At 39.6% G+C, this 23813-nt stretch overlaps 1 protein-coding gene across 4 annotated transcripts in view; it reads left to right on the forward strand.

Annotated features, from left to right (window-relative positions):
- The window catches only part of Astn2 (astrotactin 2), a 911846-nt gene that overhangs the window by 202773 nt on the left and 685260 nt on the right, over window positions 1-23813 (forward strand). The gene's annotated exons all lie outside the window — the stretch shown is intronic.

Genomic DNA, 23813 nt, shown 5'->3' on the forward strand with positions numbered 1-23813 from the left:
TAGTCTGGTGAAGAGCCCACAGTGCAGGGAAAGTCATATTCCTTTCCTGGGCTTTAGTCTTCCTGTCTGTATAAAGGGCAGCTTGGACCCTTGCAGGTTTACACCTACATTCTTTGAGTTGCTTCTTTTTTCACTGGAATTCTGGGACTATAAGGTATATGTATGACAAGAGATTAGTGAAGCTGAGTCACAGGGCAGTGCTGTGTGTCTGGTGGGCCTGACTAATGGTGCATGGGTTGGGGGCAAACAGAGAGGAAGACTTTCCCAGATGCAAGCCCTTATCTACTCATACTTCCTTGCATAGAAACGTTGCAAAAGGGAGAGTGGGATCAGTAACTTTCCTACTGAGCTTTCTAGTAAGTGGCAGAGGTTGTTCTTCAGCCTGTGTTGATAGCCTCCTGGCACCAAGAATTATTCCTGTTAGTGTCCCAAGGAGGTCAGCAGAAACAGAGATATCACTTCCTCTTGATTTCTGTGGTGAATGAAGCCTTCAGAGACCAGATGCCTCCACTTCGTTATAATTATGTTAAGTGCCGCCTGATTGGCGCTGTTTATCACCCCAGGAAGCAGCCTGGCCCAGCGGACAGACAGGCTGCCTGCTATGGCTTAGTGTGACTCCAGCTGTGTCCTTGTCCAGGGAGCCTCTCACAAGGCATTCTCCTTCAGGGCAGAGAAAGCAGCAAGATGCAGTGGGCAGGGCCCATAAGTGAGTGAGCTCTGCTTCAGCGTGGTACACCGGGCCTGCATTGCCTTCTCCTCCCCTCCTCCACACCCTCTTTCAGCTCTTCACTTGTAGGTATCTCAGGCAGAAGGAAGGAGGTGTTGCTCTACTCCTCATGTATGGGGTCTTTTCCGTGGAACTTTGGAAAAGAAACCAGTTTCTGCTGTGTCCTTCCATTGTCAAACAAACTGTTCTCACCTATAAAACAGCCAGAGAATGCTAGGGACTCCTTTGGTATAGTAAAGGCTACATTTTGCAACATCAATTTTCTGTTAATGGGTTTGGGGAAGAAAGAAAGTAAAAAGTGGCAAATCAGAAGACTTTAGAGGCAAGGGAGCCTTCTAGCAGGTGTTATAAGGGCCTAAAGAACATAAGAGTAGAGGCAGGATGGCATAAAGAGGGAGGAATACAATGTATTCTTGAGGAGTCAGGGCTTTTAGACCAGGTTGCACTAGCCAACTCCTGAAATTTACTGGTATTTACTAGCTGTATGTAGCAATTAGCAAATGCCCAAGTCTCTAACTATCCTCATCTCTAATTTAGGAACATAAAAGTATGGATTCACAAGCTGGTGTGAGTCTAAAAGCATTAATACATGTCCCAATGCTTTGAAGAGTGCTTATTACAAAGAAAAGGTTCAATTAATGTTACTTATTTTAGTATGTTGTGAGTCATCTGCAAATAGATCAGGTGCTTTGTATGCTATTTCAATTCATTCGCACAACTGTTGGGTAGTTCATTCATTCCTCCACTCATTGACCAAATACTCATTAGGTCTGAGCAGTGCCCCCTGCCCTCGGAGATGTTGTTCTCTAATGAGAAAGTCAGATTTGAGACTTGAGATCTGAATCAACACATCATGCAGTTCCTAGGTTAATTAACACAAAGCAGCTAGGAAGGAAGCAGAACGAATGCTCTGGGAGGGGAAAAGGGGCGCTGTCCTCTATTTTACTGTTCAAGATTTTCTGAAGGAGGAGATTTAAACTGGAGAGGGAATGTTAAGTAATGTGCTGTGCAACCAAATCAGGAGCTAAAGAGCAGAGGAAGCAACTTGTAAAGAACACGCTCAGTCCATTAGAGCACCCTGGAAACCCAAGTGTGTTGAATACAGGGCGGGAGATGGGGCCGGGAAGTTCTATTGTACAGAGATGGGGGAACTGGGGCTTTGCACAGGTCACATAACTGGGATGGGAGGGCTGGATCTACTGAAGAGAAAATCTCTTCTCACAGCCCTTCTAGAGAGGATGTCATGGCAGGTGCTCTGCTGCTTTTGCAGGGAAGAGAGGACCACTGGTCTGAGTCACAGGGTGGTGTCCTAGAAACCCTGGGGTTAGATGGTGCACGTGGTGGTGGCAATGATGGGTTCCTGGTGAAACAGGCCTGGAGTGGCTAGCGGAGTTTGGACTATTCTGTTCTAGTCCCCTTGGGATTACAGAGTTGGACCTGGATTAATTTCAATATAACCCTGTTCATGCTCCAGGCTTTAATATCTCCTGTGTCTCCTGGGTCATCTTTGGCATGAGAATGCCTTGCTCAGATCATTGGTATATAAAGTGTTTTCAGTTTTTCATTATTTTGTGTTTGTGTGTGCACACACATGTGTGTGTGTGTGTGTGTGTGTGTGTGTTCCTGAGGCATGCTGAGGAAATGCTTGAGATCTGGGTAAAGTCTTATTTATTTTTTTGGAAGGCATGCAGTACAAAATCATTTCTCTCCCTGCATAAATATGCATGAGACTGGCCTGCTTTCCCTCCTCAGGAAGCATGGGCAGGAGAGGAGACCCATGTGACTAGTGTCACAGCTTTGCCCATGACTGCTGGCACCCCATTAATCAGGGGGGAACAGCAGCCTTGTGAACTGTGAAATTGGCAGCCCCCTGACAGCTCTGGGGCCCAATCGAGCAGGACTCCATTTCACAGCTGGAAGGTAGCAGTGTGGGGAAAAGGGGGGCCCTGAGCTGAGTGGGCCAGGCTAGGCATGTTCCCCTCTTAGCCCTCGTAAACCCCCAAATGTGTCTCTCTGATGGGATGCCTCTTGATTAAGGTGAGAAAGAGAGATAGGACTTGGAAAGAGAAGAAGCACACTGAATGATAATGATGTTCATAACAAGTATGGAAAGCCTGCTCTCTGCTCAGTTCCCAGCCCTATGAATGCACTTTTCATGGGTTTCTTTATTTAATCCTCATGGTGGTATTATCCTTAGCCTGCTTCATGAACCAGGACAAACAAGACCTTGGAGTCATTAACAGCCTCAAGCACTAAGATGTAGCGAGCTAGGATAGAGGCCTGAGTCTACAGGAAGGCAGACAATAACAACAACAAAACAGGAAAGAAGAGGAAAAGAGACAGGAGGGAAGGGGAAGGTGGGACAGAAGGAAAGAGAAAGAAAAAAGAAAAAGAAAAAGAAAGGAAGAGAGGAAGGTGAAAGGGACAGTCTCATTTATTCAGTGGTCATTCACAACATGCATGCTTTATGGAGAAAACCAGCTTCTTGCCCTGAGTGCTGAGGTTGTAGCTATAGAGTTGGACAAGTTTGTGGTTATATGTGAGTGGCAGTAAACAGGCAATTGCAGCAGTAGGGTGTGCAGTTGAAAGTGTGGCTGCAGTACAGTCTCAGCTGAGACATTTACCAGATCTGTGGTTTGGGGACATATTATTTGACCTCGCTGGGTCTTGATTTCCTTGTCTTGGAAGCAGCTATATATGCATACATAATTTATAAATTGCATAGAATATAAAATGAGATATTTCATGTGAGATGTTTAAAACAGTGCTTAGTAAAAGAGAAAAATGCTTAGTGTGTAATAAGCAATCAATAAATTATTGGCATGAGCGTGCTGGGATGTGGATATTAACAGGTATTCGGGGAGCACATAATGGTATTGAAATGTGCTCCCTGGTCATGGAGGACTACCCTCAGGAGGTGGTCCTGGAGCTACATTTTGAAGGTAAGAGACTCATCGGGGGAAAGAAAAAATATGCACAAACCCAAGGAGAAAGAGAGAGGCTGACATAGTCTAGGAACCCTATGAAGTTCAGAGTGTCTGAGATGAGTGCAAAGGTACAGGAGCAGCAGACTGACAAGGACGATGGGGGCCTTGGGCTTCATCAGGAAGGCTCGGGGAAGCCACTGGAGACTTATAACTAGGGAGTACCATGCGCAGATATTTTTCTTCCCAGAAAGATCATTAATGTGGCAGCATAAACTTAGATCGGAATAAGGGCAGAGAGACCTAAGATCGATGGAAGACCACCGCTGGGATCCAAATGAGAAATGAGGAGCTAGCGTGCTCCAGTAGACGACGCCACAGTATTGATCTGAGAACTGGACTCACTGTGTTTCATTTAAAGCTCTGCTACAGATCTGCCATTTGAATTAGGCATGCTTCACTGGACCTCAGTTTCCCTACCTGTTAATTGAGACTTGGAGTTCTGTGGAGGACCCTCCACCTCCAACATTCCATATCTGAAACTGAATTAAAAAGAAAGGAAGTGTTTGGCGAAAAGAGATGTTGAAACAAGAGGCAGGGATGAGATAAGTTGGTAAACATAGATCTTCATCAGCCTGGAGATCGGGGGTAGATCTCTTGTGGAGCTTGAAGGGAAAACTGGGCTGGGGGCTTAGGAGGGAGGAAAGAAGGCTCTGGCCCTGATCCCTGGCCCAGCAGCCCTAGAATGCTGTGGGCAGAAGGAGCAAGCACTGTTGCCTTTGTGTTGTGTTTTTCTCTACTGAAGGAAGGGTGAGAGATGCAAGGTAAGGGACATCTTTTTAGGATCCCGGAAAGCAATGCTGATCCCTTCCCCTATTATTACAAATGACCAGTCTGCTAGCAAGGTAGAGGCTCATCCCAAGTCATCCTTTTACCTCCTCGCAGAAATTCAGTTCCACTTTGTGGGAGATAAAAATGACAATGAGCTGTGTAGCTTTTCTCCATATTAGTACATACATATATAAAAATATGTATAGATTTATGTGCATATATTGTGTAAAAATAGATATAGATACATCACAGCATATAACCATATATATTTATATACACTTATGTAGATAGTCATATGTTGTATATGTATACAGTCTTGCCCTTCCTGAAATAGAAAGTAAGCTACTGTTTTAGGTGTGTACAAACATACTGTGTTCCCAGCCCTTATAATATTTCCTGCTGTCTAGTAAACCTTCAATACACATTGGTTGAGTACGTAAATAAAAGAATTGAGCTAATCATGTGTAAGGAAGACTATTACGGATTGCGCCTATAAAAATCGTCTCTGTAACTATTTGGAGAAAGTGTCTACCTCATTCACCATTTTTATAAAAGAATGGAGGAAAGAGAGGCCAGAGGCAGTGTGCTCTGTCTAGAGCAGTCTGCTTCTTGCAGCACTGCCCCAGATGTGGTCCGTAGTGCAATGTCATCCTGGCTGCAGCACTGCGCCTGACACCTAGGGCCATAGCACCTCTGTGCAGTCCAACCACACGAGGTTTCTTTCCTAGTAGATGCTGCGTTGCCAATGCTTGATGCTTTGATTCTCCTGTGTGCTTCTTCTCTGTGCCTAATTAAAACTTAGGTCTGAGGGGTGAAGGTCTAGTGCTATGATTAGTGGGTCCAAAATTCCTATTCTAGTCCCATCTGCAAGGACTCCTCTCTGGTGCTCCTGATTTCTTCTCTTGCAGGACCTACTTGTCCCTCTTCTGCTTGCTCTCCAGCAGTTAGTGATGATGCTGAAGATGGTACTGGTTATTTTTGGCTGTCCAGAAGTATTCGAGGGGAAAGTCAGCCTACCCCAACAGGCTGTCAGGGTTGGACACAGGGACCTGTCTGTAGCAGTGTCCTGAGATCATGATCCTAAAAACTACCTAACTTCCCTCCTCCTCCCCACCTTTTCTGTTCACCAGTAGTCACTGAGTTGTTGTTCTCTCCTGGGTACGTTCTCAGGGATGAGGACAGAACAATTATCGGAATAGACAAAACCTTGGTTTTGTGGAGCCTTCATTCTCCTGGGAACACTGGATACTCATCACAAGAGGCCCTTCCTAGAAGTTTGAATGCATGGTGGAGTTAAATATTATGGTGAGAGAGATGGTATGTTTGAAGGAGCAAAAAATGAGATGGGGCACTGCTGTTTCAGAAACCATCACCACCATGGATTTGAGACAGTCCCTGGTAGGAAGGGACACTATGGGAATGGAGTGGGGTGACAAAAAGGAGAACATTAGTGACACTGAAGACTTCTCCAGGTCAGATCATGGTGGGCCTTAAAGGTGATGGTTAAGAGGTAGGATTTTGGTCCAGGTGTGATTTGAAGCTATTTGAGGGTGCAGAGCAAAGGAGTGACAACTTTAGATTCATATTCTCAAAGATTTTTCCTGCTGCTCAGAAGCAAAGAGGATTCAGAGGATAAACATGGCAGCCAGGAGAGCAGTTTAGGAGATTGTTTCATGCGACAGTGACAATAATCATGAGAGTAAGCATACATGTGATTATTATAAATACTTATATAAATACATACAATTATACTTATAAATAAATTTTGTGGTCCATCCAGATGAGATTGCTCTGTGGTGAAAATGTAGATCATGAGTCAGTAACAGAGAATATGCATTTAGTTGTTCCTCTCTATATTAGGGTTTTTCCAAAAAAAAAAAAAAGGGGGTGGTTCGTTTTTTAGTTTGTTTCTGAAAATATTTGTCAGATGTGAGCTGTATCTATCAGCTTTCCCATTGCTAGGACACTCAGAATTTAAAGGAGGGAGTCTTGTGGCTCATGTTTTAAGGGAATTCAGTTCTTGGCCAGCTGGCTCCAAGGTACGAACATCATCAGAACATCATCAACATCAACATCAGATGATGTTCTGTGAACATCATCATCACAGAAAAACATGGTGGAGCAAAACTGCTAACTTTTTAGTGGCTGTGAAGCAGAGTTGGAACACAGGCCAGGGAAAAAGGCATGAGAGACCAAATATAGCACCCAAGGTCAAGGCTCCACATCCTATCAAGACACACACAGTGTGGTCTGCTAATCACCTGGATGGATCCCAAGCCAATCAAGTTGACACAATCAAGCTTCACCATCACAAAGACCAATCTTCAGTTTCCTGGGAAGATCCATAGCTTTGCCATGTAGTATAAGAATCCAGACATAAACAAGAGCAATGCTGGGTTTACTGTTCCAAAAGTGTACTTCCTGGAAAAGCAAGCCTGTCAGACATCCGCACACCTGACTGCTTTACTTAGAGATCATGAAACTACTTTTCTGCAACTCACTTTGCTAGGATGATAACAATGTAGGTTATTAGAGAGCCCACATTTTATTGCAGGTATCTCCACATTGTATCTGTGGGGTGAGACCAATGACTTAAAACCTGGGTTCCTCACCACTCTTACCAGGAAATAGATATACAAAAAGTTAGTTGTAAATAGGGTAGAATTTATAAAGAATACAGTGTAAGTGTTAATTCTTGTGGCTTTATACTTATATGCTTGTATTTATGATTATTTCTCTTTAATCACATCCTTTCATTTAAATCCCCCTAAAATTTAAACTATAAATTGCTATAACCACACAATAAAATGATTATAATATATGCCAGTATTCTTGCTGTTCAAATTAGTACAAATGTATCTGTTTCATGGCCTAGATCAGATCTTTATCACAATAAAATATTAAATGACATAGATAACCATCTCCAGTGGATTTATGCCTTCCTACACTAAAGTTGGTGTTCCTGTCCTAGTTAAATGCTTTTAGTTTGACTTCCTATCCAGGATCACGCCCTAGCGTGATTGTCCTCTGCTTTTGAATTTTATATCTTGTCACACTCCCACCAGCATGCATAAAAATTCCCAATTCCTCAACTTCTTGACAGCGCATATCAGACAATGTATATTTTGTGGATCTGTGGCATATAAAATTATAACTTCAATGCTGCTTTCATTTGCATATCAGAGATTACTAATGAGGATAAGCATTTTTTTCTTGTATTAAATTTTCCTCTTCTGTCATTCTGATTTTATCTTTTGCATATTTTTTTCTGATGGGTGTTTTTCTTTTTTCTTTTAAAAATATGTGTTAAGGAATTTTCATATATATTAACAAACAGAAAAAATAAATAGACCTTCAGCATTAGAAAATATTCCCGTATACAGCATAAATTTTAATTTTGTAAAGAGAATCATTTACTAATTTTGAGAATGTTCATTCATTTCAGTGCTACAATTTTTTTTCGTTTCCCTCTACGCATTGTGTGGATTACTGAAATTTTTATTGTTCTAATATCTCAACAGTGTTCCTACATTTTGTTCTAAATAATTAAGAAATTGCTTGCCACATTTTGGCCTTTAACCATGGAATTTGCATATTAACAGCACCATGTGGAAATCCAATTTTCTGTTTTTGTTTTGTTTTGTTTTTTCCCACGTGAATGGCTATTCCAGCCCACTACTTAAGGCTACCCATCCTCTTCTGATTTTTAACTCTTCTGCCATGTGTTGAGTCTTCTACTTCCTTTTATTGGTCTAATTATTGATTCCTCTTCTAGTAACACACTGCTTTTAATTATTATAGTTTTATAATGTGTTGGTATCACACAGGGTAGGGTCTTCTCATTGTTCTTTTCATGTAAGTGGGCCATTCATTTCTCTTTACTCACATATGTGAACTTTAAGGTAAATTCATACTGCATGAGAGACAGACTATGATTGACATTATATTGAGTTTACAAACTATTGTGCAAAATTCAGGAAACTCAGGCTTCTCATCCAGGAAATAATATATTTCCTTATTTAGCCCTTGCTTTTAAGTCTCTGAATAGAGTGTTAAAATTTTGTGTTCCTATCACTGTGCTTTTATTCTATCTAATTCCTTGTTCCTAATTCCTAGAAGCATCATTCTAATACTATTATGAATTATGTATTTTCACTTTTTTGTATTCTTAATTGTTGCTTTCTTATGTATGCAAATGCTGGTTTTTTACTGACTTTGAATCTAGAAACTGTGATGCATTGTCGTGTTTTCTGTGGCCTTCCTTCATTTTCATCTAAAATCGTTTACCATTAATAATTTTTGTAACTCTGTAAAACTTTTATTTAAGTATTCTCTTTGCCTAATACATTCATTCATTTAGTTCTGACAAAAAAATCATAAAAAATTATACTATTTTCTTATACCTGATTTTTAAGGGAATAATGTTCGAACTCCAACAGTATGTGTATATAGAGATATCTATAAATATAACATTTTTTTGTCTTTTTCTTTTTTTATCGGTACTGGGGATCGAACTCATGACTGCCTGCTTGCAAGGCAAGTGCTTATGCCGCTGAGCTAAATCCCCAGCCCTATAAATATAACTTTTAAAAAAGCAAAACAAAAAAAGGTAGAAATGATACAGAATTACCAAAAAATAACATTAAGAAATCATCACTAGTTGATATATTATATATTGTTATCTTAGAAGTATTTGTTCAAGTTACAAAATCAAAGCATAAAAAACGAACAGCAATCAAACAGTGACAGCACAAACTATTCTGTTTGATGGACTATCACAAACTTAGTGTGGTTATCTATCTCGCACCCTTAATGCTGTATTGTCTCTCTAGTATAAAAAATAAATACTAAATATTGTTTCTGTAGATTTGAGGTAGATTACCAAAAAGTTACAGTTAATAAGCAAATACAATTTTCCTCTGTTTTTACTGTACTCAAACTTTTAAAAGTTATAATCAAGAATTAAATGTTAACTACTGCACTTTTTTATATCACGAGATGATTTTTTAACTTTATCATATAGTATTTTATTGTAAAACCTACTCCACTGACAAAATAGTCTCACATTTCCTAACAGCTCTATGAAGCTCCAACACCAACCTTGTCCTAGCTTCATTACACAAAGTTTTACATAGCAGAAGTTTGTATGTTATCTTACTATTCAAGGCAGCTCTTTGTGTAGGACTATTTTATGCAATGGGGATTATTACCTTGCCATAACTTATGCTGAGCTCTCTCTGAATCTCATGTTTTTGTTTGTCTCTTAGAGGGTAAATTTTGACTAGCTGTGTGATTATTTATGTAGCTATTGCAGTTATCTCTTCTGGAGTCAATTTTAACCTTGGTTACTTTCCCTGAGAATAACTAATTTTTGGGTAAGCTGTCATATTTATGGATAAGATTTATGTTTTGTGTTTTTCATGTCATTTGTTAAATATTTAGCAGGTAACATTATATAATGTATGTATATTCATGGTGTGATGAATATATATGGATTCATGTAATTATATATTTGTATGTGTGTATATAACTGTATGTGTGTAACATATTTGTAGTCCAATCTTCATTTTAATTTCAGATGGGAGCTGTATGGGATTTACTGGGCCTCATCTCTCAATTTTGTTAGTGTTGTATTTATTTTACTAGTATTTTGTAAAAACTTAGCTCCTGGTTTTACTCTATATTATTTTTTTCTGTATCATTAAGTATTTCCTTGTTTCTATATTTATTGTCTTTAATCTGCTATTCTTTTTTAACTTATTGGATTAAAATGCTACCTCATTAATTTTTAATCTTTCTTCCTAATATATGCATTATTACAGCTTTATGTTTAGATGTCAAATTTTCTATGTCGAATGTACAATAGTTACTTAATTCTGAATATTTTTTCAGATTTCTTTGTCCTTTTATTCAGACACTTACTTATACCAACGATTTTTGTTTACATTTTTAGACATGCTTTTAAAAGGTCTTTTTTATTCATATTGATTTTTGTTGTATTTTGTCAGAGAATATGAGTTAGATATTATTAAATTCATTGTTATTGTCTTGTTTTGCTTTGTACCCCAAGGCATGGATATATTTGTAAATGATTCCTGTGCATTTGAGAAATAGTCTACATTTTCTAATTTTTGGACCAAAGATTTCCTGTGTAGCCATTAGATACTGCCCATTAATTTAGTCAACCTAATTTTATGTCTAATTGTTTTTCTATTCTATATTTTTAGTTATTGTTGTTGTTTCTGAGACATATGCTAAAATCTCCCATTCAAAACCTTGACTGGTCAATTAAATTTATTTTTAGCAGTTTTGGTTTGGACATTGCATTGCTAAATGAATTAAGTTTTGGATGATAATTTACTTTTTGGAATTGGTCTTTTACCATTAACTAATAAGAGTCTTGGTTGCTGACAGAGCTGCTTGCTGTTCTTTTCGTTACAGTTTCTTTGTTAGTTCGTTTGTTTTTCCCAGTATATGTTCTCTTTCCTTTCTCTTACTTACCTATGAAAGATCCAGGACTATATTGAGTAGGTAGAGGCCTCAGAAAAAGAAGCAGGATTCCAACCTTGGATTAGCTGATAGTACACAGAGAATTTAAGATGTGTAGTTGACTCTAATTTCACACAATTCATCCTGTGGTCCAGTTGCCTCAGGTAAGGGACTCTGCAAAGGTGACCAGAGAGAGAAATAAGCCAACATTTCTGATGTGCGTTTCATAGAAGGTAGAGCTTTTGCCTGATCCTGTAACCATTTCAGGCATCTAGAACAGACTCTCACATTTAGCAGGGCTTAACAGAGGCATTAAGTGTATATATTCAGTGATGAGACTGTTGAGTGAGGTTGTCTAGGAAGGTCCTGTTTGCATTGCCTTCTTCCCACTCCTGAGACCATGCACGGACTCCTTGCCCACTCTGCATTCCCAGCTGTGTGGCCACAAATTGTGCCATCCTTTCAAAGGTGCAGTTAGTGGGCTTCTGGGTACCAGAGAGAGCAGCTTTTCTCCACTGTACCCTTCCACCGAGATCCTGGGCCTCACTGATCAGTGAAGTCAGCCAACCAGAGACTGAAATCATGAGCCAAAATAAACTTCTCCTCCTATAAGTTATTTATCTCCGATGCTTTTTTTACAGTGCAAAAAGCTAACAGAACCTCTAAAGTTTTATTTTTATGCCTTCCTAGACAATCTCCATCCCCCATAGCAAACGGTCCTCTGACTTCTGTCATCTTTGGTTGGTATTTCCTATACTTCTTGTGCATGGATCCTACAGATGGGACTTTTTTCTGTCTAGCTTCTTTCCACTCGAAGTGTTATCTGTGATATTAGGATGAGTTATTTCAAGTGCCAGTAATTTATTCTGTTTTGTTGCTATGTGGTGTTCCATTCTGTAAATTTGCCAAAAAGTACATAATATATTCTTCGAAACACTAGTTAAATTTTATTGTATTTTATTATAAGCTAGGCACTGTGTTCAACATTTAACCAAGTAAATTCAACTTATCCTAATATTTACTGATCTGAGTTAAGTATTCTTATTCTCATTTTATAGAGGATGAAATTTATGCACAGAGAGGCTAAGCAATTTTTCCTAAAATGCACAGCTAGGCCAGGAAAAGAGGCAGGCCAGAAGCCTCTACTCTGACCAGGCCTGAACTCCCACTTGTACTCCATTCATTGTTGCATGCTGGTGAATAGTTCAACTAATTGGGCTCTAGAATCTGATTTCATATTTTCCGTCTCTTTCTGCTTTCATCAATGGTCTTGAATTCCTCCTTCAAATCCTAACATTATGAGATGTGATTCCAGATTCTGTTTTTTTTGGATGTTGCTAAATGCTCTCATCCTGGGGAAGCTCAGAACCTCTGGTGGGTGGAGATGCTGCATCATTGATGATGCAGCCAGAGTGACATTTGCTCCTCATACAGAGCAGGGCAAAACATGCAGCTGGACTTCTGCCTCTCCAGAAAAGTGTTTGTGGAATCCATTGGCAAGTTCTGGGTTGCTCATATTAGTGTGTGGGAAGAGCAGAGTTGTTTTGGAAATTCAAACCTCTCCGCTGCCTCCAGAAGGCCAAAGTGAGAGATGACTGAGGCGAAGCCTGCTCCTGCCTTAGAGCATTTCACCTGGTCTTCTCTCTATTGGGACCTTCTTCCCTTAGATACCCACAGTCTGCTTAGTGACCTGTTCAGGTCTCTGCAGAGATGTTACTCTTGGGATGAGTCCTCCCTACCTCCTTGTTTTAAATAGCACCCGATGCCCCTGCAATTTCTGTCCCTCCTTTCTTCACATCATTGGGCCTAGCATATATTTTACTCATTGATATGTTTATTACTCTTTCCCTCAACTGAAAGCGAGATTCATTCATATAAAGACTTTTCTTTCTCCTTCACTGAACCCCCAGCTTCTGCACCACCAGTGTTATCATATAGCAGGTGCTTGATCAGTATTAATAGATTAGTACATAATGACATGTGAATAAATAATAAATTTGGAACCAGACCAAAACTGGGGGCATGGAAGAAGGACACAAGAAATGATGAAGACATGTCAGTGGTGTTACAAACACATTGTAGTTGGAGGCATCCAATTTAATATTCAGGAAAGGGGAAGTATGAGGCTTAATATCTATGGTGTGGCAAGTCCCATCCTATTACTCTTAAATATTTTCTATCCACTGTGTTTGTAGCATCTCAATGAATTTTAATATTTAGTGTTCACAATGACCTTACCAGGAAAATGTCATCATACCTGTGTCACAAGTGGGATGACTGACATGCCCAAGAGCCACATTGCTGGCTGGAGAAGGAATTGAAACCTAAGACAACCTGGTCCCAAAATTATTCTGCTTCCAAAGGCCAGGATGACTCCTAACAGAATTTCTTTTGCCCTCTAGAACTTTGCTCTGAGACACTTTCCTGCAGCTTTCCGTTAAAGCTCTCCTTCCGTTTGGTGGGACTTCCTGTTCTTCCCCAGGAAGTGAATTACAAACTGCCTCCCAGTCACCACTGGCTTGTGCCCTCTACCTGGTTTGGCCCAGCCCCCGAGCTGCCTTCATAGGTGCCCACAGAGTGCTGTTAAAATAAATTTTGCCAGGCAGAGTCTGCTTGATAGCAAATGTTGGCAATTCTCAACCCCTCTTGCTGGTGGTTCCCTTCTGCTGCATCACCCTGTCATTGTCTAGGGGAGCAGCATGGGCTGCCTTCACTGGGCTGTGTTTTAATAATTAATACCCTCAGCTTAGAAGTAAAGTTCATCTAAGAACAACCCAAAGCAAATGAAAGCTTAGCTGTGAAATTGCGGCTGAAGAGAGAAAAGCAGAGAGACACTATAAATAACCCCAAGCCCACGTGCCGTTTCCTTTTTTTGTTTTTGACTTTCACAAACAACTATAAATGTTTGATAAAGCATTTTACTTATTTATAAATCCTGTCACAGAAAACAGAAGCATTTGGACCAAGTTCCCCCTTCCCACAGCAAATAGCTACAGTTGGAAAACAGAAAGACCCCCTGGGTAGAAAATGAATGAGAGTTTTTTTCCTCTTCCTTTTTATTTTCCCTCAGGCAAGAAAGATTTAGCTATGCTCTAATTCCCCCATTAGCAGATTCTATTTATAATCACCACCATTTATTGAACAGCTACCTTGTGCCAACTCAGCTATGCAGTGATTTCCCATGGCAGCACCTTAATTCTCACCACTCTTCATGTAGACATCATCATTCCCAATTTACAGCTGAGTACACTGAGGCTCAGAGGGAAATGTATTGTCCAAGATCATACCAGCATTTAACAGAGGGTGGCAAACTGGGAAGTACGCTTGTCGTTCTTCAAAGATTATTTTTCAAGCTGCAAGTCAGGTACTGTTTGTGCATCAAGGTCAACATTTTAACATCATGAAGAAATGGACTGCAATAAAATAAGAGAACACTAGAAGGAATAAAAAGCAGTATAATACATTACATGAGTATTTGTTCATGCAATCTTGATTCAGTTTGATAGAAATATAAAATGCACAATTTTAATGTAGATTACAGTCAACAATTTAGCAAGGTACTGCTGCAATGAAAGGGTGCTCTCTACTAATCCTGGCGTCCCTAAACTGAAGTCTGTGGATACATTGTGGGGAACGTATTTTAGGAAACCAGCAAAGTTCAAAAAGTTTTTCTGCTCTAAGTATTTTGCTCTTGAAAAGCGGCTCTAGCCTACATCATGTCCTAGAGGATACAGAGCCCTCCCCTGCAAGTATAGGTAATGAATATCCATACTTTATTGAGTTGGAATCCTAATAGTCACACTGTGCATATCCAAGTGGAAGCAGAGGCATGGATAAAGGAAGCTTTATCCCACTGCCTCAGCATGTGCAGCGCTGTCGGGCTGTGAAGTGTTCTTGGACTCATCCCTCTCATAGCACTTCCATCCGCCTTTTAGCTACTTCCACTGTCCTCTCGGTGCCCTTCCATCATGTTCTTAGCTCTTTCCTCTCTCGTTTTAGACCTGCTCATCATCCATAGAGTGCCTCCTCTAGCTCCTTGATTCCTTCCAAAGATGCTACAACAGAGGAAGGGTTATAACTCGTTTTTCTGAGATAGAGAAACTGAGTTTCAGAGAGGCTGACTGGATATAGTAATTTTCATCCTATGCTGCCTGCCCTGAAGGGAGAGAGAATTTCTTTCTCTTTTTAAAGCCACACATGTTATCTTTTTAAATCATTCTTACATCTAAAGTACCTACCTTTTATGCAAAAGGGCACAAATGCCAGTCCTACTGTTCTTCCTTAAGAGACAGTTTGCTGATCTCTTGGATCCCATTAGATTTTCCTGCTAAGCGCTCACGGAGTTTATGTCTCTCTCCCTTAAAATTCATTAAAAATAAGGTCTTGTTCAAGGTCTTGTCTTTTCAAAGCCTAGTATATAATGTGCTTAATATTTACCATATTGAGAATTTTTTATAATCACAGTCAATTGTATCTGTTGTATTCAGACTGGAGAGACAGTAATGTTTCCAGTTAAATTGTCAAACTATCAAAAAGTCATGTCTTGGTTTAGGTGTTCACTCACTTACAGTGTTTTCAGATTTTTCTGTTTTGATTTTGTTCCTTTCCTGTGAATGACATTTTATTTGGAAAAGGTAGCTACAATAAAGGAAGAAAAAGATAGTTGTTTTAGGGAATTTATTCAATTCCTCCAAAATATCCTGGCTATTTAAATATAATTTCAAAATAACGTTTTAGTGATTTGACTTTAGATGACTGAGGATCACATGGATTTCATTTCCCTTTAAATGCACAAGAATTTATCAACTAAGGAAAGATGCTTGGGGGAAAAACATTCAATGTGATCAATGTTAGATAGCAGACAGGTGATAGATCAACAAAAGAGAGATAAGGATGAGTAGGTATAAATGGTGCACATCAGTTCTCCTGTGTTTGAATATATTTCACAGTCCAGGTAATGGTAGTTTGTCTCAATTAGTTGATCTTACCCTTCAAAATTTCTAGTTATCTTTTGGCTTAGTTTGGTTTGACCTTTTTAGGTCACCCTTCAAACTTATAAAATAAGACAAATATCTCTGCTATATGGGCAATAATTTGGAGTTTTAAAAATATCACTCTGTGTGCTTATATGTCTGCACCAACCCACTTGGCAGTAACAGTGGTTGTTACCAGTATCGTGTTATCTTTGAAGATTACAGAGCTGAAGAAGTCAAAGCTCACATTCTGTTCCTTACACTGTGCTGCATTTTTAGACATGGTTACCTTTTATTCTGGAGGAGTTTGCATTCCATAGGGAAAAAGATACTGAACAATAAGGAGATTTAGGTGTTTCTATGGGTCATTTAACAGGGGGACCTGCCAGTCCTGAGGGTCTGTGAGGACTTCTCAGAGCAACAGAGAACTGATCAGAGGTCTGATAGACAGGGAGCATTTGTCTGGGGAAGAGGGAGATGGAAAGAAGCTGAGTGGGAAAAACAGTGATAAGTTGGTTTCATCTGCTTGTGGTTGCCATTGCTAATCATGAGAAGGCTGTTAGGAACCAAGCTGTAACAAGGTTTCTTTTTGAGTTTATATGAGCATGTGACTTTGTCCAAAGGACAGTAGGCAGACATTAAATGTCTTTAGAGAGATAAATCAAAAAATTCTATTTGCATTTTTGGTAGATCACCCTGACTACCTCAGGAAAGATAAATAAAGACTGGTGAGGCTAAGACGAGGAAGTCAGTGGAATGAAACCAGAGGACTGCTTGGTGAAAGAAGCGTCCGCAAGGATTTGGGCTCTTCCTCTTCCCCCAGCGTCTCCACCTTGGCGTCTTCACTTTTGGTTTCTCGCTTTCCATCCTATTGTGCCTAAATAGATACACTTGGAACTTACAGAATGTTATACAGATGTTTGATAGTATCATCATTATCATAATTTTATTGACAAAATGTGTGTATTGAGAGACCACCAAAGTTAATATGTTAAGAACTCTTGGCCTGAGAGTATAGTTCCATGGAAGAGTGTGTGCCTGCTATTTAGAAGGCCATGTGTTTGATGGACCACCAGCACCTTCCTAAAGAGAAGAGCTCTTTGACAGAAGTGCTAATAGGTTCTCTATGTGTTCCCTATTTCGTCCTAGAGGTATGTTTTCCTCCATAAATATATTCTAGACATTTAGATCCCTCTGATGATTGGTGCGTTCCTTCAAGTGCAGATGTTCCATGATACCAATTTTTTTAAAATTTTACTGGATACTTATTTTGTTTTAGGCAGCATACTAAATATTTTGTATTTGCTTTCTTATTTCATCATACAACTCATTTAAGTGGGGGTGGTGGCATCCCATTTTGATAGACATAGGAAGCAGAAACCAAAAAGTGCCAAGTAACTTGCTCAGCAATTTCTAGCCCAAGGTATAAAGAAAGAGATAATGCTTTGCTGCTAAAATACCCCGAGTGTGCAGGGTACTGGGTTAAGGGCTTGTGGGGAGGACTGAACACACATGGTCCTTACTTTCAGGAACCTGAAGTTTCATGCACAAGTAAAAACTTAGGTATTAACATGAGCTGACTATGGAGCTTCAGTGCTACGCAGTGCTGTGTGGTGGAAATGGGTGGAAAACCAGTGGCAGTTAAGAGGTGTGACAATCACTTCAAGCAAGGATAATAAGGCAGGAACTAATTAAAGCATGGGGAATGGACGCTAGACCTTGTGATCAGAATCTCAGTCTTGCTCCTTGTGGACCAGATGATTGTCAGGAAGCTATACCATTTCCTTGGGCCTCCATTTCATCATCTGTAAGATAGATACGGCAATACCTTCCTTGTAGAAACTGAAGAGAAGTAATGAGTGTAAAGCACAAAAGTCATAAGGCTTGGGCTGTGTTGAATAGATAACTCGCTTGCTCTATATGAGTGTGAATGCAATGACAGGAGAGGCAAGGCATGAGCAAGGCACCACAGAGCAGGCATTTTGAGAAGAGGACATGACCTCTCCAAGCTACTGTGCTGCCTCCACATGAACAGTGGGATCATGAAGCTTAGTGGCCATCAGTATAAGCTCTGAAGCCAGACAGCATGGCAGACTTCACCTGTGCTGTGCTAGTCATGTTGCCTTGGCTTTCCAAAGATTTGGTTTCTTCGTCTCTTAAATAGTCACAATAAGAAGTGATGGATCTCACCAGCGATGGTGGGGCATGAACATTAACTGTGTATGTGCCCAGCACAGTGCCAACACAGATAAGGAACTTAATTAACACTGGCCATCACTATGTGTCTTCTTGCTACTGAGAATTAGATGCCTAGGAGTAGAGGAGAGGCTCCAACAGACTTCACAGCAAGAAGTATGTGGCATGTGCCTGAATGCTTTTCCCCAACCTAGATGTCCCATGGAGAAGTCAAGAGTCCCCATGCCTATGCTCAGAGCTCCATGAAGGCCCAGACCTCATAAAGATATTTCATTAACAGCTTTGAATCAGAGCCCCTGGCTGCCTGAACAGATGGGTTGCAGGGATCTAAGGATACCAGGAGACTGAAGATCTGTTTTGATTTAATGGTTATCGATCTTTCTTCAAACTCCACACATTAGGCTGGCATTCTGCTGCTTGTCCATTACTGCCAAAGTAGAAGCTTCCTCCAAGCTTCTAGTCACTTTTCATTTACACCCAATGACAGTCTCACCAGGTGATGCCCTGGAGTGTGAATCCATAAAAACAATCAGTTACAGAGGGCCATAAGGGTTCTTCAGCCAGCTGGGTGTAGTGGAAAGAGCACTAGACTTACAAGGGAATGGCTGTCTGCCTGTCTTCTCATCCAGATCCTGACTTGGGTGTTGATTCCACTTTCTGGGACTCAGTATGCCCATCTGCAAACTTTGGCTTTGCAAGTTTCACAAGCCACTAAAGCAGTACTTCTATAACTAACTTTAAATCTTAATGGAAAAGATATTTTTAAGTTGGGAATATATTTTAAGATAGATCTTTCCATATTAAACCAGTAGGGTTCTTATAAAAAAATCACTTATCTCAATAAGATCAGTACATTGAAAACCAGAGGGAAAGTAATGACTGGTCTACCTCCTGGTTGACTTATTAGGCACAGAGTGAATGCCAAGCATGATGCTGGTCTCTGCAGAAAACAATAAATTCTATTAACATAGCCAGTGTCTATGTAGAGCTCATTTTCAATTGATGGAATCACACATCACCGGAAACATGAATTGTGTTACAGGAACAAGAATCTATGATAAAGTGGGAGCATACTGCAAAAGTACCTAATATGATGCAAAAAAGAAATGAAACATTTTGCAAAGATACCTCATCCAATTGGAAAATGAAACTTGCTAATATTAAAGGAAATGAAATAGTTATTTAGAATCATAAATTATATGAGAATAGTTCATGAGTTGGCACATATAGACTTGAATCAAATTGTACCACTTCAAAAAGTACTATACTATAATAAAGTGGTAAATGTTATAAGCATAGTGTTAGAAAGTTGCTTAATATTCTGACCAAGAATAGATGCTTCACAGAGGAGAAAGAGCAAATAACCTACAGATATATGAAACAGTGTTCAACATTCTTAACCATCAGAGAGATGCAAATTAACACAGTGCTAAAATTTCATTTCATTCCAGAAAAAATAGCAATCATAGAGTAAACAAAAAAAAATAATAAATGCTGGTGTGACTGTGCTTAAAAGGAACCCTCTTGCATTGTTGGCGGGAATATAAATTCGTACAACCATTATAATCAATATGTAGATTTCTTGAAGAACTGAAATTAGAAATCCTGTATTACCCAGTTGTCCTCTTTTTAGGTATCTTCCCCGAACAGTTTAAGGTGTCATACTGCAGCAATACACAAATACCAATGTTTATTACAGTACAGTTAATGAGAGCTAAATCCTGGAGCAGCTTGGAGCTACCCATCAACTGACAACTGGATAAAGAAAATGTGGTACCTATATATAACAGGATGCTACTTTGCTATAAGGAAGGACAAATTTGGGATATTTGTAGGAAAAATGGATGCTCTTGTACAATATAATGCTGAGTGAATAAAATCAGACATATATGGTTGAACACCATATGGTATCTCTTTTGAATAAAGCAAAGTTCAAACTAAGCAAAAAAAAAAAAAAAAGGAAGAATAAGGGGGAAAAGGGAATGGCTCTCTGGCAGATGAGAAGGGGCCCTAGGGAACCAAGAGGGAGGAGTGAAGAGGAGGGGATGGGGAAACAGGTAGAGTGAAATTGCCTTGTACAGGATTCTAATAACTTTAATTAATGTGGATATTATATGCATAAACACAAACTAAGGCTAATAGTATCAACAATAATGACAGGGGAGAAAAAGGAATTAGAGGGAGACGGAGGAAGGCATGAGGGAAGAGAATTAAAAAACCAAACAAGCCATGTTATGTACATGGAGCACCTCCCCAAGGTAGCTGTAAAATGTATGCACTGCGAACATATACTAATAAAAATGTTTAAAATAATAAAGAAGAATGCTTGTTGGGAGGCATCACAAGCATCTTTACTGTTGTTTACTATCACTGTTTATGTTTACTGAGTAGCATTATGGTGTTAGTTTCTTCTGTGTTCCATATGGAATGCTTGGCATTCCACTGACTGTTCTGATCAACATGAGTTAATACCAAGACTGACTAATGGTTTTTAATGCAGCAAACATGGTCTTGACTCAGAGCTATCCAATGCCATATAACCTGGCAGTCTCTGTTCAAAGCTTTGCCACCTTTCTGCTTCCCTAACTTCAGCTGTAGTTATAAGGAGTTGAGGAAAACAGGTGAAACTTGCTTGTCTTCTTTTTCTTCCCTACCTTCTTCCCTACTTTGTAGCTATTATTTTTAACCATTATGGAATCTGGGGAAGGTCCCAGGAGCAGCAGAGGTTTCTCTTAATTGGCACTGTTATAATCTGGCTTCTTCTTCTGATCCCATCAGCCAGAAGAGCTGGCTCTTTGTCTAATAGTATTTTCATTACCTGATGAGAGCCTGCCTCTGATTGCCAGCCACCCTTCTTCTAAGATCTCTAGAATGTTGCTGGTAGCATCCAGGTCTCTATATGTTCCTTCACTCATTCCACAAATCTAGTCTTTCCCCATCTTCTCAATGAGGTCTGTTCCCCCCACCAGGAAGCCTTATTCTACAGAGCTTAACACAGTTTTGGTGACTAACAGATGTGTTGTATTTACAGTGTGCTAATTGCTTTACCTCCACCTAATCATTTAATGCTCACAACACTCTTGTCAGTACGAGTACTAACCATTTCACAGGTAAAGAAACTGATTTTTGACTCTTTGAAGTTCCTTGGGCAAGATTTCATAGTTACAAAATGAAGGGGCCAGCATTTGAGCCCATGAAGTCTGATGTTCAATCCTTGATTTTAATAGCTATTTTCTATATTTCATTCTACTCAGTGTCCCAACTGGACCTTAGAAAACACATCAAATGTGTGTGCTGATTCCCACACAGGTTGTTTTGCTTTCCTCTCAGCAGAGCAGCTGGCCACACTGTTTGGTTCTTTGCTTTTCTCTGGGGATCCAGAGCCCAGTTCACTGGAGAGAAGCACAGATGAGTAGTCCTGGGAATCCTCTTCTCTCTGAACTGGCAGGAAGAGCAGGCATATTCCATACTTCCTCCAGCAGGAGAAGGTAGGGTCCACAGCAGTGCTGTCCCCCAGGATCTCCTATGTCTGCTTCCTACTCTGACAAAAGTTGTAAATGCTGATCACTTTCCCCACCACCACTTTCCCCACCATTAGTGATATCATACACCTCCTAGTGCTTAGGTATTTTGTGACAGATACTGAACAGATCATCTCAGAAACTCAAAGTATTTTGGCAAAGTTTATGTGTGTGTGAGAGTGTGTGTGAGAAAGAGAGAGAGAGAGTGTGTGTGTGTATGTGTGTGTGTAAAATAACTGTACTGATAATATTCTTGAGTAGTTGAAAGTCCTGCAAAAGTGCACAACTAGTCATCAGTATTTTTTATTCCAAATTTAGTCATTTTTAAGATATAGACACACTGTATTTTAAATTTTCTATTATCTCTAGTACCAGCATCAAGCTGCTAGCCATCATCATTATCATCATCATCCCACTCTGCCTCTCAAAAATATTGTTGCTTCTTTGGTGTCAACATGGGACTGAGTTTGGAGCAAGTTGCATTCATCACATTACATGTAAAGGATATTCATAAGCTAGGACTTTCACATCTTGCATTTAATTTATTAAAAAATCCTTATAGATGATTTTTTTATATCCCAGTCAACATTGTAGGTACTGGCAATATAATAGTTAATGAAATAGGCAGTCTTTTAATTCGTTTAGCTTACATTTGTACAGCTTTGGGGGGAAAGCAATAAAATAAATGTTATTAATATTTAATGAAGAAAAATCAGAGCAGAACAAGGCAATACAAGATGAGCATACCAAGAAGCATTCCACTTTTTAAAGCCCTGCTTAGCATCTTGGTCATCTTTGATTTTTTTTCATTTGGAGACAGGGTCTTGCTCTGTAGTCAAGGCTTGCCTTGAAGTCGCTATGGAGTCCAAGCTGGCTTCATCCATGGTAATCATCCTGCATCAGCCTCCTGAACTCTGGCAAGGTTTCCTGGACCGCTGTCATCAGCTGCTCGCTGACTTTACCAGTCTTCCATCTTTTCCCTCAGTAACCCGTCCAACACTTTTTCCTTTCTGCCTGATAAATTGTGTAAGCATATAACACTCTGTGGATAGTCCATGCTGGAGTTTGAATTTCCAATATGTGTATATAATTATTCTGCATTATCTTAATTATAGTGATACAAGGAATGGTGTCGGGGTGGGATTTTAGACAAAAACTGTTCAGAAAAATAAGCTATAGTTAGAAGATGATAAGCAAGTGTTTGTGGTCATAATTGGAAATGGCACTATTAATACAATACTTATTCATTCTACATAACAAAAAAAAAAAAAAACGGAAGTTCTTTTTGCAATTACCCTTCCAAATGAAATTAACATTCCATGGCATTTCCCATAAATGGTTCGTTTGCATACATTGATGGAGAATTAGCTTGGAAGCAAATGAGGGCTATGACTGGAGAGAGGATAAGGCAGGGAGGTTCAGGCATATCGAAGAGGAGAAGGGTGCAAGCAGGGATGGACTCAGACTTTGCTAAAGATTAACATTTTAAAAAATCAAAGTAAGTAAAATGCTTGAGATGCAAGAAGAGCAATAGAAAGCCAGGGCAGGACTTACCTTATTCATTGAAACCATGAACAATCCATTATAAGCCCAATGAACTGATAAGTGTAAGTATTTTCATGATTTGTGTTTACCTGTTTCAAGTGGAGTCTTTCTCAAGCTCTTGATCGTTTAACCTGCGCCCACTGTGGGCATCTGGGTAAATCCTCCAATCTTTCCTTTATCTCACACATTTGGGGTCGGAGTCTTGCCCTGTGCTCGCTGCTCTGAGATCCATGGTGGAATGCAGGAAGTTTTTCACAGAATGGCTTGTTATCTTTCTTTTCTGCAGTGAATGTTTTGATTTAGTTCTACAGGCAAGGCAAGTTATCATGGCAAGGAAAACACTGACAACATTGTTCTGTGATGGAAGAAAGGGACATTCCAGCAAATTCTGGATATATTAGAGGGCAGTTATCTCACAAAGCATATAGCTATATGGCATTTTTGGGCAAAACCAGCCTGCAATCTTGACTTTTCTCTCTCTCCTCCAACTCTTAAGTCCTGTCATTACTGTTCACAGTACTGTATCTGTAATTTCTTTTTCTATTTTCTTTGATGTTTTTGTAGTTAAAATCTGTGGGGATTTTTGTCTAAACTTACACAATGTCCT

The sequence above is a fragment of the Cavia porcellus genome, unplaced genomic scaffold (assembly GCF_034190915.1).
Source record: "Cavia porcellus strain 051 isolate PalLab524CR breed Dunkin Hartley unplaced genomic scaffold, mCavPor4.1 scaffold_1, whole genome shotgun sequence".
In the NCBI taxonomy this organism is placed as follows: Eukaryota; Metazoa; Chordata; class Mammalia; order Rodentia; family Caviidae; genus Cavia; species Cavia porcellus.